At 36.2% G+C, this 17452-nt stretch overlaps 1 long non-coding RNA gene across 2 annotated transcripts in view; it reads left to right on the plus strand.

Annotated features, from left to right (window-relative positions):
* Positions 1–1760: 1760 nt before the first annotated feature.
* LOC134159842 (uncharacterized) overlaps positions 1761–17452 on the plus strand; it is a 30536-nt gene continuing 14844 nt past the window's right edge. Inside the window, exons 1-5 of one of the 2 annotated variants that reach the window (XR_009963319.1) lie at positions 1761–1906; positions 4539–4620; positions 6139–6321; positions 10934–11007; positions 16563–16870. This is a non-coding gene — a long non-coding RNA (uncharacterized LOC134159842). Of the gene's footprint in view, positions 1907–4538; positions 4621–6138; positions 6322–10933; positions 11008–16562; positions 16871–17452 lie in introns of those variants that run through there. The other variant, XR_009963317.1, reaches the window with a different exon arrangement.

The raw sequence follows: 17452 nt of genomic DNA on the forward strand, positions 1-17452 counted from the left end.
GACAGCAAACAGTATAAAGATGTTACTCTGACTGATGTGTCTGAAAGGGACTACAGAAAGGGAGTCTCAATGTAATAGGAAATTTTTATCCAAATTGCTTAAAGAAAAATGTTGTTGCCTTAGCCAGTGATTACACTGATTTTAAAAATTAATTCAAAATTACCTCTCACTTCATTGAACTAGCCACTGTTCAAAATCATTTTGCTGAATACTTTGTAAGATGGAACATTCTTTTGATTTACTTTTGTTGCCCTTTAACAGTTTATACTATGAACTAACTTGGAAAGTGAAGCAACAGGTCAGAATTCTTTCTGTGGGGGATAAATGAATACAAACTGAGAGATTTTTCATATACTTTGATCCACATTAACTCTTTAATACCTTGCAGGTTCACAATTATGTTTAGAATATATTTTGTCATCTGTATGTGCACAGTTTTGACCATATTTCCTCAAGCTGAACAGAACACAGAAAGGTATAGAACTAATTTGAAATGCCTATAAACCTCAAGTCCAAAGTTTGAAGTTCTGTCTAGCATTCATGGAGTTTGGTCTGATTCTTTCACAATGTCTTGCCTATAAAACCAAAGGATTTGCTTTTGTCTTCATCCACTATAACAGTTAGTTACTCATGTCACTCAGTGTGAAACGATATCCTTTTACCTTAGCTTTATATGTGTTACAAAATGCGCTGGGAATGATAGTCATCATACAATTATTAGTTTAGATAAATAGCAGATCAAATACTTGGTTAAATTCTTCTTGATCCAAAAGTATGTGAGGTGTATTTCAAAATCACCTAGATAATATATTGGAATTTTTTCAGATTTAGTAGATCTTAGATGGTAGGAGCTTTTCCACTGTTTAGAACATTTATTTACATAACTGGAGAATGAACGATTTTTATTAGCTAAAATATTGGTTATTCATTTCATTTGATTTAATGTTTAAAAGATTTATTTTTTTTTTTTTTTAGGACAGACAAAACAGTCAGTTACATTGCTAGAATTTTCTGATTTTTCTAGTAAATTCCATGATCACTCTAGTAAACTATCCTAAGCTTTTGCAATTTTACAAGGAATATGTTTTCTAGAAAATACTTTTTGAAGTGGTCATTGTGAACTCTTTGCAGACTTCAAGATGTTAAGGATTGTATTATTACAGTTGTTTTGCTTGAAGATAAAGGAACAGTTCGCAATACCAGAAAGATCTCCAGAGCTTCATGTGTGTCTCGAAAGATTTACAAGAAAATAACTCTGAGTGGAAACTCCAAGTTCTTTGACAATATGTAATGCTGCTGCTGATTCTCTTCTGAGTTTGGTGGTGTCCTTCATGTTTCACATAAGTGCTATGGAGTAGATGAGGGATATTTTTCCATTATTTAGGTAAAAATCAGTGCTCACAAGGATTATTGTCTTGTAACTAGATGATACTTTGCTAATGAGTAGACTTGTCCTTTTTTGTTGATCTTATTATGCAGGCATGCCTTAAATCAAAACTCTTCTGAGAGGTATTGTACATGCCAGTCCTTTCTGCCTTATATCTTGCTCCCTTGTGGCCTATATACATAGGCTGCAAAAACACTGTAAAAGCTCAATGGAAAACCTTTCTGGCAGGTGGTAACTGGGAACACAGTTCTAGAGGCAGATGTCCATTCCTAATACCTTCAGGTACTGTGCCTTAAATATAGAACAGTTAAGGATATAAAGTCTTTGGTTAGAAATATATTTGCCTTTGTTTTTTTTTCTATTTATGAGGTTTTGTATTGCTTGCCTGGAAAATAGCTATGACCCTATGTATACTGAGAAAGTAAGTAATCACCTAAACAAGTGATAATTGTTATTCTTATCTGAAAAAAAGATGTGAAAGAATAGCAAAAGACTTGTCACCAAAAATACAGTCACCAGGTAATTTTTCAATGTTGAAAATATGATCTAATCCAACTCACAAAAGCTAAATTCCAATGCAATGAGGGGTGGTTAGATAGGCAGTTCTTCATAATGGAGGAGCAAACTGTTAAAAACAAAGGAATGACCTGCAAAATGATCCTGTATGCATGAAACAATCATGTAAATGTTAAAAAACTCAGAACCTTGATTATAAGGTAATAAAGATTAATTATTCAGCTACATAAAACTAAACTGGAATTCATCTTTGGATATGCAGAGCTACACAGTGATGCTTCATTAATATTTAAAATCACTGTGGACAATGTTCAGACCTTGATATCATCTCTTAAAATCGTGTCTCACCTATCTAGAGAGTCGTTGTTAACACAGTCCAGTGGATTTTCATGCCACTTAAGACGGCTTAATTTTTATTTCTTACTCTGATATACTTGCTGCACAGTGATACTACATACTACATACCCATTTTCATAAAATAGCTATGAGAATATTTTAATTGAAGAAAATTACTGCAAGTTTAAAGATGATACGTGAATTTGATAATTAATAAGTTTGATCAATATAGTAATGAATTTAATAAATTGTATAATCTTTTAAGACAACAAAAAATAACCTTCTATTTTGTATAAAACCACAGGTTTTCTGGATGATGTCCAGAAGCTCTCCACCTCTCACCTACCAGCACGAGGGAATGTGGCACATTACGGCATCATATGAACTGATTGTGATTGCCTGCATAGCTTTTTCCCCATCCATTTCAATCAGAAATCTGCTCCAGAGTATGAGCCAACCATCGTGTTTCTATGAGATTTGCAGCAGCTATATCTGACACCCATCGCTGTGCTTCTGTCGCTGAGCTCTGTGGTGCTTCTGACAAATCTGTTTCCCTCAGATTGGCTTCAGCCGCTCTGTTCGGTGTGCCTGCAGACTCTTTTCATTATAAGCAGTAGGGTTGTGGGGAGGAAGAGAATAAAGAAGAAACAAGTAGATTGATAAGAGTGATTTGAGGAGAGAGAGAAAATCTGCACAACAGAGCATTTTTAAGTTTATGTTATTGCAATTTGGGTTTCCTCTTTGGCAAGAGGGAAGCATTGAGTTTTAATAACAACATGTGACAGGCTTAAGGGAAGGGATGATAGGATTTTCTTGCCTTCTATTTAGCAGCTGTAAGCAGCTGTTTGTCCATACTGGCCAGTCAGTACCTAAGAAAAATTTGGGCTGGAAGTAGAAGAATGTACCTGTGGCAAGTAATAAATGAAGCAGACCATGGAAGTAACTGAAGGTTTGAACATAACTCAGCCTATTTAAATAAGTTATACGTGTCAATACCATCATCAAAACCTCCTAATGGTAAGAAAAACCCGAGTATGGTAATGTCTTAGAAAAAAAATCAACAACCGTTGAGTATATTCTTTTTGGACAAAGACATAGAAAAGGTAATTGTGAATTAAATCCAGCTGCACAGAGAAGGTAAATGAGAATCAACTCCAGCTGTGCCTGATTTCCATAAGTATCTGAGATTGCAGTTCAGGCTAGAGGCCTAGATATAGCACAATTTACTGGATGCTTCTTACTGCCCTTGAGAAAAAAAACCCAAATCAAAACAAAAGCTTCATTTATGCTGATATCGCTTCAACAATATGTTATTGGCATGCTTACACAGTGTGACAGAGCTAAGCTAATCACATGCAAAATATTAAGATAGATGCTGAACAAATGTGTTTGCTTCCCAAAACGTAATGACTGCATGATGTTTTAAGTGGGACTGATTGTGTTGCTTTACATTTTCCACTGGAGTGCTGTGTTCTGTTGTCATATCCATGCCAAACTATAACCCTTTCATTGATTAACACAAGCACAGTCATAGGATACATAGTCCAACCAAGTAATATTATATCATTTCCATCATAAGGGTGTGTATATATACATAGATCAGCACAGTAATAATCATTCCATCAGTGTCTTTATGTATCTGCAATTTTAACTTATAATTGTCTTCTTAGTATATTGTCATTTCCACATCCCCTCCTACTCATTAATGGTATTTATGTATTCAATTAATGCATTTCTTTCAAGCAAAAGGTTATTTTATGACTAAAGCTGCAAGGAGATAGAAAAAAAAAAGAACAATCTATGAGTGGAATAAAATTAGACCTTTTGTGAGTAAAGGGCCTTGGAATGCCAGAGGATCCCAAATGCCTATTGTCTGGGGAAGAAAATGATTTATAATATATGCTAGATGAATTCAATGTTTGAAAATTAGCAAGGCGATGAGGTTGATTGTTCCAGGACTGCTTTTATTAAGAAATCTGGCATTGTGCTATACATAAAGTCCATGTTTAAATGCTACCTATTTGTCATATAACTGGCATAGTCCCACAGTTCCAGAGTGTTTTGATGAAATAGTGGCAGCTGAGGACTGACAGATAGTTGTCATCTAGATCAACTGTTCCACCACAGAGTTTTATTTAATTAACCAGATACGGAAGAGATATTTTTTGCTATTGGAATTAGGTGAATAAAATAGTATAAAACCCAGTAACTTTTTACATTACTTCTGTTTAAAAAAGAAAAAACAAACAAACAACAACAACAAAAATCCAAACCACCTGTTTCTATCATTACTTTCTAGTAAGAAAAAAAGTTACAGTCACATCAGCTGCTGAGTTGAAACCTTTTGTTGCATGAGGAGGACTAAATCTATGTTCTAATAGGTAAGTTGAGTATAAACCATAACCATCCAAAAGTGGTTTTGCTCAGAAACTAACTTTTAGGTGTCTAATCTCTGGACATGCAATCTCTCCTACATTTCCTGACTAAAATTATGTCCTAAGAAATGTTATCTAAACACCTGTGTGGTAAGTAGAGGCATATGAGGCTATGTGGCAAGATGTTTCAAGAAATCTGCTTTCCTCCTCTGTTTAAGGCTAAGTTGCCCTGGACTTTTACAGTCAAGCTCTGTCTGCTTGGGATATGCAGTCCCAAAGCTCCTCAAGTTATACACCTAGAACTGTTCTTTGAAATAAAGAACATTAGCGGTTTTCTTTTCAAATGTACCCTGTGGAGAAGAAACCTCATAGCTAAGTGTGAGGTTTTTTGCTGTGAGATATACATGTAAAACCTCTCAGGATGAAGAAGGAATTTAACACATTTCCTATTTGCGGTGAGTGCTCTCCCTGTTAAGCTATTACACCATCCTTTTCTTGCAGTCATTATGAAAGGATATTTAGCTGTACTTTCATTGAGAGTAAATTCTGCTTGTACATTATGTATATTTTCCACCACCACCCCACCCCCCCTGGATTGCACCCTTCAGGATTTAAGGAATCCTCTGCATAATTTTTGGATTCCTTTCAAGCTTAAGACAAACTAAATGAACTGCTAAAACTGGAATAGTTTTGAACATGCTCTGAAACAGACTCTTAGATCCTAGAGGAATTAGGCTAAGTCAAACAAAGAAATACCTCTGTGGTTAGATAGTAGGAAGGCTGGAGCTTTTTCAATCACAGTTATAGACTTTTCCTCAACTGCAGTTGAATTCAGGAGAGAAGGGTTGTTAAGAAAAAGAAAATCTCTAACCGTTAGCGTTTTGCACAGCAACACCCAAAAACTTGAGAGACATAATGTGCAACTTGGTAGAGAGACAGAACGCTTGACTGTGAAGACACTGGTGTTAAAAAAGATGGATCAAAAACCTGAAACATATTTATCCAGGAAGGGAATAAAAAACAGTTTGCGTTTTTTCTCTTGGAGGATATCTCTTCCTTCTCTCTACTCCTGTAAAATAACCAATTTTAGCTGTTTCTGTTCTATTTATCTCAAATGTATTAAAGGAGGAAATGCAGAATACATCTTCTTTTGTCAAGGAAATTACAGATAGCAGTTTCAGTCTTGGAGTAATCTTAAAATTGTCCATGGCCAAATTCAACAATACAACCCAGTGCAGCCAAGTACTTCAGTATGCACATAATTTTATTCACTTACTTAAATCCCTTTGACTTCAAGAGGATTTGAGCAGTGCTTAAGTGCTTTGCTACAAGAGTGCCTTAAATTGGTAGATGGCAAATTTCAGACAGAAAAAGGAAGACCACAGTTTTTGCAGTCCCTGCTGGTAGGTGCCTGAAAAATTGGTTTGATTTTTTTCAGATGATCCTATAATTCCTACTGCCTCCAATTTTTTTTTGTTCTTTTGGTGCTTTTTCTTAGAACTATTTTGTTCCAGTTTTTTTTAGGATCCTCAGTTATACACCACTCCCTGCCTCATTCCAAAACTAAAAGAAGAGATGTTCTGGTCTGGTTTCGACAAGTAATGTTCCAGCAATTGCACACAGTGGAGATTTTTTCAAGGCACATCAGGTATATCCTGTATCAAAATGGATGGACCATGCAAGAACACACTTCCAACACTTAACAAGGTAAATAGGAACAATTTCTAAAGGGTTATTTTCAAAAGCAGTTAGGTGCTAACCCTAGTGAAAGTAAGTTATAACTTTGAAAATGTCACCTTTTACATTTTGTTTATTTAGTTTACATAGATACTGTCTTCTAAATGTGATAACTGATCTTGAATATGATCAAATTGTCATTCCACTTTACTGGCAAAAAGATCACAAAGTGTTAAGACGATTAATGTAACTGTCAGGTGATATATTCATAAATTTAGCTGACCTAATTCATATACAAAGAGATAATATGTATCAGAGTTTATGTGCCTCACTCACATTGCAAAAACACAGCTTGTGACTTCAGTAAATGCACGCTGAATTACAAATATGAAGGGAAAACAGAAAAAAGGCTTGCTGTGTTTTTATGCTTTTATTTCAAATAAATCTTTAGACACACATCTTTTTACCATATAAAACATAATCCTCACTCTGATTTGAAATGACGGACTGCACAAAAGTTATTAATTAGAAAGCTAATAATTAAAACCAGTTTCTACAAAAGAGAGGGAGAGGTGATATTACAGTGTCCTGTGAGGAAACCTAAGCTTTGTGCTGTTGCTCTTTTCCCCACTGAACAGAACAAACTTTTAGCACAAAACCTGGATCTGTTGCTCAGATAAGAAATGGAATGTATGTGCAGGCATTTAATGAAGGTTCACTGCTGGTCAGACTCTGCCTTTTAGAACCTGTCCTCAGTGTTCTGGCAGAACAACATTCTCTTCAAAAGAAGCACTCTCATGTGCATTAACCAAGTGGAGAACTCACTAGCTGTAGCAAGGAAATAAACTGCATTTCATGTGGGCTTTTTTTTTCCAGAATATTTTCTCAACTAAGTTAGGAGAATAAACAGAAAAAACTCTTAAGGTACAGGCTCTCATGGCATACCTGCACTCAGTCTTACCTTAAGAACTATGTTTATGAGGGCCTGTGCTACATCCCAAGCTACGTATTCTCAATGCTCTTTTGGAAGATCTAACATGTAAATATGATACATAAGATGAGAATTGTTCTGAATGGCACCATTTTTGTTTCTCCTCTTTTCTTTCAAATACGGCTGACTTACTTACCCAGTCATTGCAGCTACTCAATGAGCAGCTGAATTGAATAACTCTGAGTGTATGTTTCAGACAATTTTGGTTATTTTAAGTAGCCTGCTATGTGGATGTATAAAGTCTTTAAAGACTCTATCCAGAGAACACTTTGGAAACACTTTTTTCTTTTTCTTTTTTTGGTTCTTCTTTGAAGGTTATTGATAGCGTGGAACAGTCTTAAGCACTTGCTTGAGTCCTGTGCTAGAGCTTTTTGTTTTCACTAGAAACTGGTGTAGATCAGCACTTTTTTGACACTCCTTGTACCAAGTGCTTATAAAGTGTTTATATCTATAATTGTGTCAAATTATGTTGATTAAGCGCTGAAAGACACGAGTAAGTTGAAGTGCTCAAAAAGTGCATTACTCTGAGTGTCACCCAGGGACTCTTCACATCAGACACTTGGGGGACAATTTTTTTTCTTCCAAGCACCTTTAGAGCACTATGGTTTAAAGTGTCTTTCTAGCATTAATTAAATTAAAAAAGCAAGTGCCAGTTAAGTGCACATGATTTACTCTGATCTTCTGAAATGCAAACGTACTTTAGGCTCAAATGGCCTTCCCTCTTTACAATTCACCAGTTCCCTTCTCAGTTGTACCCCACACCTTTTCTGATGGAGTATTCAACCACTAAAAACAGCCATGGGAAAGGCTTGGAGTTAATTCCATTATGAGTCATCAGACAGAAAATAGAAGTGTTCAAAGAATCAAATACCCATATTAATGTATCTAATAGCCTTATGAAGAAAAGTCGTATTAGCTTAAGGGAAATGCTGTGTAGACCTGGACCATTCTGAATTTGTTCTTCTTAGGCCTGCCCCCCTGCCCCCCGGGTTACGCACTGAAATTTATGCTGCAGGTTTCTAAAGTAACTGCAGCAGACAAGAGTTACAGTTTCCTACCAGTGAACTTTAACCACATGTTGGTCATTAGCCATATGCTAGAGTCATGTACATGACAAAGACAAAATGGTTTGGCCATGATGGTCTAGTAAAATGGAAGCTTATGCCCCACATTAGATTATTGATCTCTACTGCTATTGCAAAATGGAAGAGCTTCGTATGGCATTGTAGGTATTTAGTGTGAGGACAGAACAAGAAAAATACAGTTTCTAAAGGAGAACAGTTGGAACATAGAGACAGCAGCACAAGGACACCAAAACTTGGTACGTTTCCCTGAAGAGGAAATAAAGAAAAAAAAAATAAATTCTGAAGTCTGATAAAAAACCAACCAGTCACTTTTAAGAATGTTATTACTGAATATCCTACTTCAAGGGCTATTCTGTTTCATGATAGAATATTCTTCTCTTAGGTGTGAGGATAACAAGCCTTACATTACCTAATTCTGACCAGACTCTATTAAAATTTTTTCACTTTTCTGAGAAACTGTATTTAATCCCTATGTCAATGTGCTGAGAAAGATAGTAAAGATACACCTGAACTTTACACATCTTTAATCTTTCTCTTTAGCTTTCATTCTTGTTGCACAGCCTCAGCAATCAGATTTCAACACTCCATTCCTCAGAAAAACTCACAGATTTAGAAACCATAGTGAGATAAGATTCTCCTTTGACCAACAGACACATTCCGTTACATCTTTGAAAGGTCTTATAAATAGCAATGTCTAGTGAACTTTTCTAAATAGATAGAATTTTATTTGGCAATGACTAGAAAGTAGCAGACAGGTGGCAGAAGTCCACAGGAGTGTAGAGCTGAGTTGTATACTGCACCTAAGGAGACATCCCAGTCAGTCCTCACTGGAAGCATTATCTGAAAAGTCCTTTTTAGCCTAGAGTTTGTAAACTGAATTGTTCTTAACTTCATTCCCTGGGGAAAGATATCCATTTCACAAATGTCACTCTCAATGTAGCAGCAGTGAAGAAGCCAAGAGCTGGGTAAACACTGAGTATGTTTTACCAGTTCAAGGTAAAATACGTTGTCGGGGCATCTGAAGCCTTTCTCAACAATTGCTTATACTGTGTATGTATCGGAGCGACTTTCACTGCTGTATAAAGCAGAGGCTTTATGCTCTGCAGATCCCGTTCCAGTTCTTACCTGCAGGTTGATCCAGTTATTGGTGAAGTCAATTACCAAGGGACTGATTTAGAGTGAGCTGAATGAAGTCTCCAGAGTATCAATTAAATGTAGAAAAGAAAATTTGAATCGTGATTAGTTTGAACTGTTATTGTCTTCTGTTTGGAAGGAAAGGAATCAGTGCTCTGATTGCCTTCTGTAAGGTTACCTATTATACATCGTATCCCCCTTTTCTGTCCTTCTAGCTACTTGATTGCCTATTTATTAGCAATAGTCTTCGGAGGTAATGAACAGATTAAATTTAGATAGAGAGCTCAGATTCACTGTTGGCACAGCTCTGCTGAAATAAGTGGAATTAGCTAGGAGAGTCAAAATACTTTGTGTTCAGCAACCCTAAGCTATCTGGCCTGTTGATGACTTCTAAAATCCCGCCAACGTATGATAGTGTGTGGTTGTACAGCCTAATTTTAAAGGTCTGAAAACCATTGAAATATAGAATGCATTACATTACCTAGATGAAGTAATTGTCAGAATGAGTAAAATTAAGCATTTGGAGGAGGGACCAGTGAGAAAATAATTTTTGCATTTGGGTAATATTTCACTTGGTTAGGTACTTTTTTTTTTTTTTCCAGTCCTTGGAAAGAAATCTGGTTTAGTTTGGATCCAGGTCTTTTTAATATAAGGTACATACCATCCACCGAATGTTGTGAGTAGTGAAGATAAATGGTATTGGTTACTGTTACATAAATGAATTTGTAATCACAGCATCAGCCAACAGATAGCTTCCAGCATTGTTACTGTTGTACATGCTGCCAGCATTCAGTAATTCTGAGGTACAACAGGTCGTGAAAAATCTCAAATTAACTGACAGACCTGAGGACATCTGCTGCTTGTCTAACTAGGAAGAGAAAGACTGATGAGCGTACAAAATCAGAGGATCATTAAAGTCCAGTTTTAAAGCCACAGCCATATAAAGAGTAGGACAGAATGGGGCACAAACACAATGAAGTTAAAAAGAGAAGCTTATAAGACACAGGAAAAGAAAAGAAAGTCCTTGGAGCAAGAAGAATGAACATTTAACTGCAAATACATGCTTTAATAACCTGGCAGGGCATACCACTTTGTACTGGTGGCCATGAGGGTTTTTAGGATATGGCTGTACAAAGCTGTGGTGTACCAGAAGTGCCATGAAGCTTTTAGACCTTCAACTCATGAAAGCATAAAAGGTGAGTCTCTACTTTTTACTTTCCAGTATCCCATTTGCATGAGGGAATGAAAATGTAGCCTTCAATAAAAACGCCTTATTTGATGAGTATCTTATGCTACAGGATTTTTTTAATAAAATGTTCATGTATGACATACATGGCAATTATTTTCCATTGCTCTAAACTTGTATATATTTTCCTTATGCAGTCACTTAGTACATAACTCCAATGATGTGTTTTTCCCTTTACACTTACAGTAAGTTAGTTTTCATAAGGATGAGAAAGTGCCTCCTGAGAAAACACATTGCTGAGAAGAATTAGAACACCAAAGGTAATAGATCTCTTAATTTAAGATAGAGCCACTTGCCATTTCTGTTCCTTTAAAAAGCAGTCAAATCTAATTATAGAGATTTATCTTGGATTAAGGAAGAAAAATACGAAAGTAAGCACTGCTGCTTCTACTCTAGCTCTAGGGTTAAGGCTTTTCTAAATGGGAATTATGCTTAGTGAGGACAGTAAAGTGCCATCAAATTCTGAATTAACTGTTCATATGATGGGAACTTTGTTGTTATGAAGCTATTTTCCTTTTCACTGGCAATTACCGCTGTTGGGGACGAAAGAAAAAAAGTGAGGGGGAGATGCTTTTTGAAAGGAGGAAAGCACTTCTAATAGTTCTTGTAAAGTTGTATTCAATTTAATCCACAGAATATCAAAATTTGAATGAAAGAAAACACTTGTGATCCATCTTAACTAGAATATTTTTACAGTCCAACGCAGACAGCAAATGTTTCAATAAAAACTACAGACACTCTTGTTGAAAAATATTAACATGCAAAGAATCACTTTCAGTGCAGTTTCAAAGACAACTGTTGCATTTCCTCATCTTCCCCTTTTGCTCATGTCCCTGGAATGTTTTTTATTTTATCATATCTTCATTTTTTCTGATAGTGTTTGTTCTCCAAATGGAAATTCTTTAGTCCTCATCAAGATATCTGGTATCCTTCCCTGAGATATCATTTATCACGGACTGTTTATCACTTTCTTTATCTGGGACACAGATGTGCTGGCATGTATTTGGAGACCTCATTCTTTTCTAAGCTATCAAAAAATCTATGGGGAAGAACGGGACAACAAAAATCAAGCCACCTCCAAGAAACAAGGTTTCACCCTCTTGTTGTAGGAAATGTGATCTGACTTTATTTAGTAAAGTAAAAGATCAGCTTTATGCCAAACTTTCTGGTATTTCATTGTTACCCATATGAGGAGAGTTGTAGAAATTATGATGTTCTACCTCTCTCAAAAATCTTGGTATTGATATTGCACAGCCTTCAATATTTAGCCCTCAGTCTGGTTCCAAGGCAGAACTAAGGAATCAGAGTATGTTTTTAGTGCATTTTATTATGGGTATCTGTGATCTAACCCTTAAAACTGCACGCATCTCTTAAAGCATATATTCATAAAATATAATGCCAGAGAAGACTTTTAATGTCTTCTGTTAAATGTAAAAAAACCCCATGTATATTCCTAAAATGTTTTGAGTATTTTCTGTAAGCAGCTTACGTAGAAGACTGACACATGGACAATATAATAATTTGGAATTAAAATAAATATCAAGAACTGAACAATATCTATTTTATTTTTCATGTTTTAGTAAATCATTGTTCTCAAACTAATACACTATTGAATGATTAGAAGTTGTATTCTTTCAACTTCATTATACTTTTTTACCGATCACATTATTCTTGAGTTTCTTAATACAAATATGCCTGGAGTTACGTTTTCTTAAGAAAATATCCACAAAATGAGAAGTCACCAAGAAGGAACTCCTGAATGATATCTACATGTACAAAATGAAATGACAAATACATATGAAAGATGAGTGTAAATTTGTAAGTATATCCAAAACATTCACAATGCAACCTAAATCAACTTCAAAGAAAAATGTGGGTAAGTTTAACTGCAGTGGCTATTTGAAGTAGTTGGCTGAGTATAGATGACAGATGAAAATCTGTTCATATATTGATCAGCTGCAAGAAGAGAAAGAACAAACAAAACAAATAACAAACTCTGTGGCAGTGCAAACACCCATTTGAATTTTACCCATTTGGTATGTTACTTTTCTGAGTAATGAATGGAAACATATGCTCAACACCAACTTACCCAGGCATGGCCCAGAGGATGCACTAAGGACATAAACAAGAGTTCAGAGTCTTTGACTAATTACAGAAATGTATCTTCAGGAGATTGGACTCTACTATTCCATTAAGCCTCTTCCAAAGAACAAGGGCAGGGATGAAAAGGGAGACTTTGCAGCATGGTGAGAGGTAGTGAGAAGTTTGCAGAAGATTTCAGAATCTAAATGAGCTGTCCTGAGATCTCTGTTTCTCCAGCACCAACAGATTGGATGAACACATGGCTTTATTTTTGCAACTGCAGCAGCGACTGCACCTCTGTGGACACCCCAGGAGACACCTACATAGCAGCATGAAAATCCCACACAGAGATGACACTTCTAAAGACATCACCCAGCAGGAGAGAGCTGAGCAGGCAGTACAGGTGACAAGGAAGTGCAGTAGTGCTTTCTCCTGCAGACTGGAGAGGAGCCTGTCCCAATGTGTATGGAGCACTACCCACAATCAGGTGTTCTAGGCCCTGTTTGGAGATGTATTTTACTTTTTAAATTTCACACTCTGCCTTTTAACTTTCACACTCTTTCCGACTAGTGCTATATTGCAGTTTCATGCTGTATTCCAGTTCCATTTAATGAAACTATTTGTTTCATACCAAAACTTTTGGTTGCAATTGGGAATGTATCAGTGAGTGATCCTGAGAAAAATGTTTCTCCTGTTTTTGGAGGAATGGGAATATTAAGCTGGTTTTAATTCAAGTTTTTAAGAACTCTTGAGTTCTGAACTTGGCCCTTGCTACTATTGAAAACTCCTGACAGAGCACTCAAAATACTGTGTACGCTAGGAAAAAAATATCTCCAGTAAATAAAGTGGTAGTAACTCAATATTATAGTCATTAGTAATCTAATTAGAAATCATTAGAAATCTAAAAGAGTAATTCTTTCAGCAAACCTGAAGAAGGCTTCCAGAGTTAATGAATGATTCAATCCATAACTGGCCCGAAAGAAGAGTATTAAATACATTTGTTTAAGATGAGTACCAAGCCTTAGCCAGGAGGAAAATCTCATAGATATTCTGCATATAAGTGTCACTGAAACAAGTCTGCCTGGAGTATGAAGCTTCTGGTAGCACTGTGACCCCTCTTGTCATTAATGCTACTTTTACACAGGGCTAAGCATTTCTGAATTTACTTTTTTTTTTTCCCCCAGAATATTTCGCTCACAGCATAATCAACTGTTTCAAGTTTCAGATTTGAAATTAACACACTTGATCAGACACAGGATTATTTATTGCTTCTTACAAAGTATAAATGAGAAACTTTCACAGTTCCAGTGCAAAAATGAAAACAAAACCTGGCCAGATCTGCAGACTTATCCAGATATTAGAATGAGACTTCAGTAGTGGTATATTTCCTGCTGGAACTCTTACAAACTTCTTTAAAAGAGGTCAAATTTTCTCTGCAGTGCAACAACCCAAGGCTCTGTAGCAAGCGTCCAATATTCTGTTATTCATCTGTAACAATGCCAAGAGTAAAAGGGGAGGAACTGTTATTTAAAAGTCTGTAGAGACAGTACTTGGTTATTTTCTTTAACTCAGCGATGAATCTCCTTTTAATATATGTGGAGAACAAAGCAGTTCAGACCATTACACTTTCTAAGCAGAATGTAGGAAGAGAGACAATTCCTCACGCACTTGAATGAGGTGCTTGTAGGCAATACTTGTCTAGCACACACCTCTTCAATTTTCAATCCCTGCATTGTAAACGGCTCAAAATATCTACCACACTGAAGAACCATTTCCTCATCAGTGAGGAGATGACAGGTTATTAACTTTATTTTTTCTCTTTTTTGTTAATAAAATCCTTCATGGATTAAGCAAGCAGCAAGTTAATCACAATGGAAAATATGTAAGATTAAAGACAAGGCACAAAGGCTCCTCAGGGTGCTTAGCTGTTCCATCTGCCCATTTAAAATCCTCCTCTGGCTGTGCTTGAGAGGTGTGATGTGCTAGGGTGAGCACGGATGGTGCGTGATTCCTCCTGCTCTGCATTCACCTGCCTGGGGCAGTCACATTTTGAGAAATGCTCATCAGAAAGTAAGGGGAGATAGTCCTTATGCAGCAAATTCATCTGCAGTGTTTGATAGCTTGTCTTCAACCCTGGCATCTCACAGTGGTGCTAACATACAGAATCCATGGGTAAATTACCTCTCCGCTGGATTCAATAGTTCAGGTTTGACTTTAATGTTTATTGTATGCATTGGCCTACAATGTTAGGCTTTTTTGGGGTTTTGCCCTTGTTTTCCCAGAAGGGTTGAAGACATCAGGCAATCCCAGTCTGCCCTTCAGTCTGGGTCGCACCGATCTAGCAAGTGCCTGATTTTATCCGATCGCACAGTGGTGCTTAGAGCCCATGAGGAATGTGGGAGTCCTGGCTTCAGTTTCTGACTGCACTTGACGATTGAATCCACATGACTACAAAGTATTTAGGATGGAGATAATCCAGATATTAATTGGACGCAGAAACTGGGAGCCAGAATTCCCTTCTCCCAGGTGATTGCTGAATCAAGGTAGGTTCTTACAACTATGGCTTCATAGTCAGGATGTAACAGCAAATGATTCTCCATTTATTTGAGGAAAGTGATTTCTCTGATTATTTGAGGAAAAAAAGATAATTTCACTTCAATGAAAATATCTTATGTTGATTTTCTCTGAACTGGCCGATGCTGAAGTGTTTGTTCATCTTTTTTTCTATCTACAAACATTTTACCAACTTCCATCACAAGCCAAGAGGACTGCAGTGTTTCTCATCTTTATGGTTTGACAGTGCACATTAAAAGTGAAGTGGTTCGACCTTGTGATTTTTTTTTTTCCTGTTCTACAGAACAGAGTCTGCAAACTACAGCTATCATGTTAGGAATATATTCAAAAGATATTATATCAGTACCTAAGGTGGCGAGTTTTAAAATTTAACCAAAGCTGCTTAAGGAGAATGTTTCTTTATTTGGGTTTTGTTTTGGGTGGGGTTTTTGTTTTGGTTTGTGTTTTTCTGTAATAAGCAATTTCTCAGTTTTGGTCTTTATTTCATAAATTATAACTAAACAGAAGCATGTCTCTACTTTTTTTGAATGTTCCAGTACTGCTCTTTGCTTGAAATTTTTTTTGCCAGTTTACTGTTCAGTAATAGACAAGCAATAGTGGTAATTATATACACATATATATTTGCTATTCAGAGCTGGCAAATACACATACGGTGAATAATTTTTTTCACAAATATAGTGATGCTTATATTTGCAGAAGTAAGGGATACAAACAAGAAAAAAGTAATGGGTATGTTAAGGAATTGAAATGACAAGAAAGTTTTAGGCAGTTATACTGCAGTTATTCAAGTTGTAATCTGATGTTGTGTCTGTCTGAAAATGTTTATTTTCAACTTCCTAACGTGAATTTTGCCTTGACTAACTGCAGTACACATTACAAATAATATCTCTGCTACAACTATCAAAGTATATAGGCATAATCCACAGACACAGCATCTCAGAAGTCTTATATTTGTTAAACAGAATTAACATTCACCCTGTATGCTCCCTCACATGTAAAAAGGACCCTTTCTCAGCATTTACATGGCTTCATTGCTAGCATTTTAATGCCAAAATTCTGTATATAATTTCTGATGCTAGAATAAAATGGATATACTTCTAATTGCAAATTAATTTCCAAGCACCCCAGCCTTATCAATGTGTTGCTTTGTCCCACTCAGAAAAGCTCCCTTCAGTACATGATCAGCAGTGAAATTGCAGGGACTTGCAGATAGATTTGAATAAACTCATTTCTATGAAGACATAAGGAAGAAATGATCAGAAGTTCAAAGGTCAGAGCTCCCTGTTTAATTTTTTAATGATTTCCAATTCTTGATGAGGTTCCCAGTATCAACATTCTGCTCAGTTATTTGCCCAGCACTCATCCTATTCATATTTGATATAGGATAATTAGCAACTGGCCTTGAGAAGTGCAGCCCTTTCTACCATCTGCACAATCAATGTTAGAAAGTGTTCTGCTTCCTAGGGATAGCCATGTATTTTTCTGTATAGCTCTTGATTTATTAGAAGGGATGTAATGATCATGAAAAGTGTTAAACTTACAGCCTTCTATCGACAGTAGTTCTGTTTAGCTTCATTAGATGTGATGCTAACATCTGTCTGGTGAAATGGAGACCACCTGCTCATTTTATGTAAGTTCAAATACTTATTAATTTCTAAAGACCTATATATTCAGCACATTAAGCAGTGCCAATGATAAGAATGAAAATATTTGTGATTCCTTTTCAGCCTTGCAATTTTGTCTTTTATTGAACTATTGTATTATACTTCCTGTAATTCTTTGTAAGCAGGCAAGAGTAACAGGTCTTTGTCCTTTCAAGCTGGCAATTTAAATCCCACTAAGATACCAGCCTGAGGTGGCAGTGCTAATTTCAATGATTGGCATGAGGACTAGCGAATGCACAGGCTTTGAATGATGAGATGTGTAAATGGTTTGTAAACACTGGAAAAATAAGGACATTCTCCAGCATGACTTGCCAATAGTAATAGGTGACATTAACATGAATTCATAGTAAATATAAAAATGAACCTATTTTTTGCTGGTCCATGA

This window comes from Pezoporus occidentalis, unplaced genomic scaffold, assembly GCF_034315485.1.
Source record: "Pezoporus occidentalis ecotype Australia unplaced genomic scaffold, CSIRO_AGI_Poc_V1 ctg151, whole genome shotgun sequence".
Classification (NCBI taxonomy): Eukaryota; Metazoa; Chordata; class Aves; order Psittaciformes; family Psittacidae; genus Pezoporus; species Pezoporus occidentalis.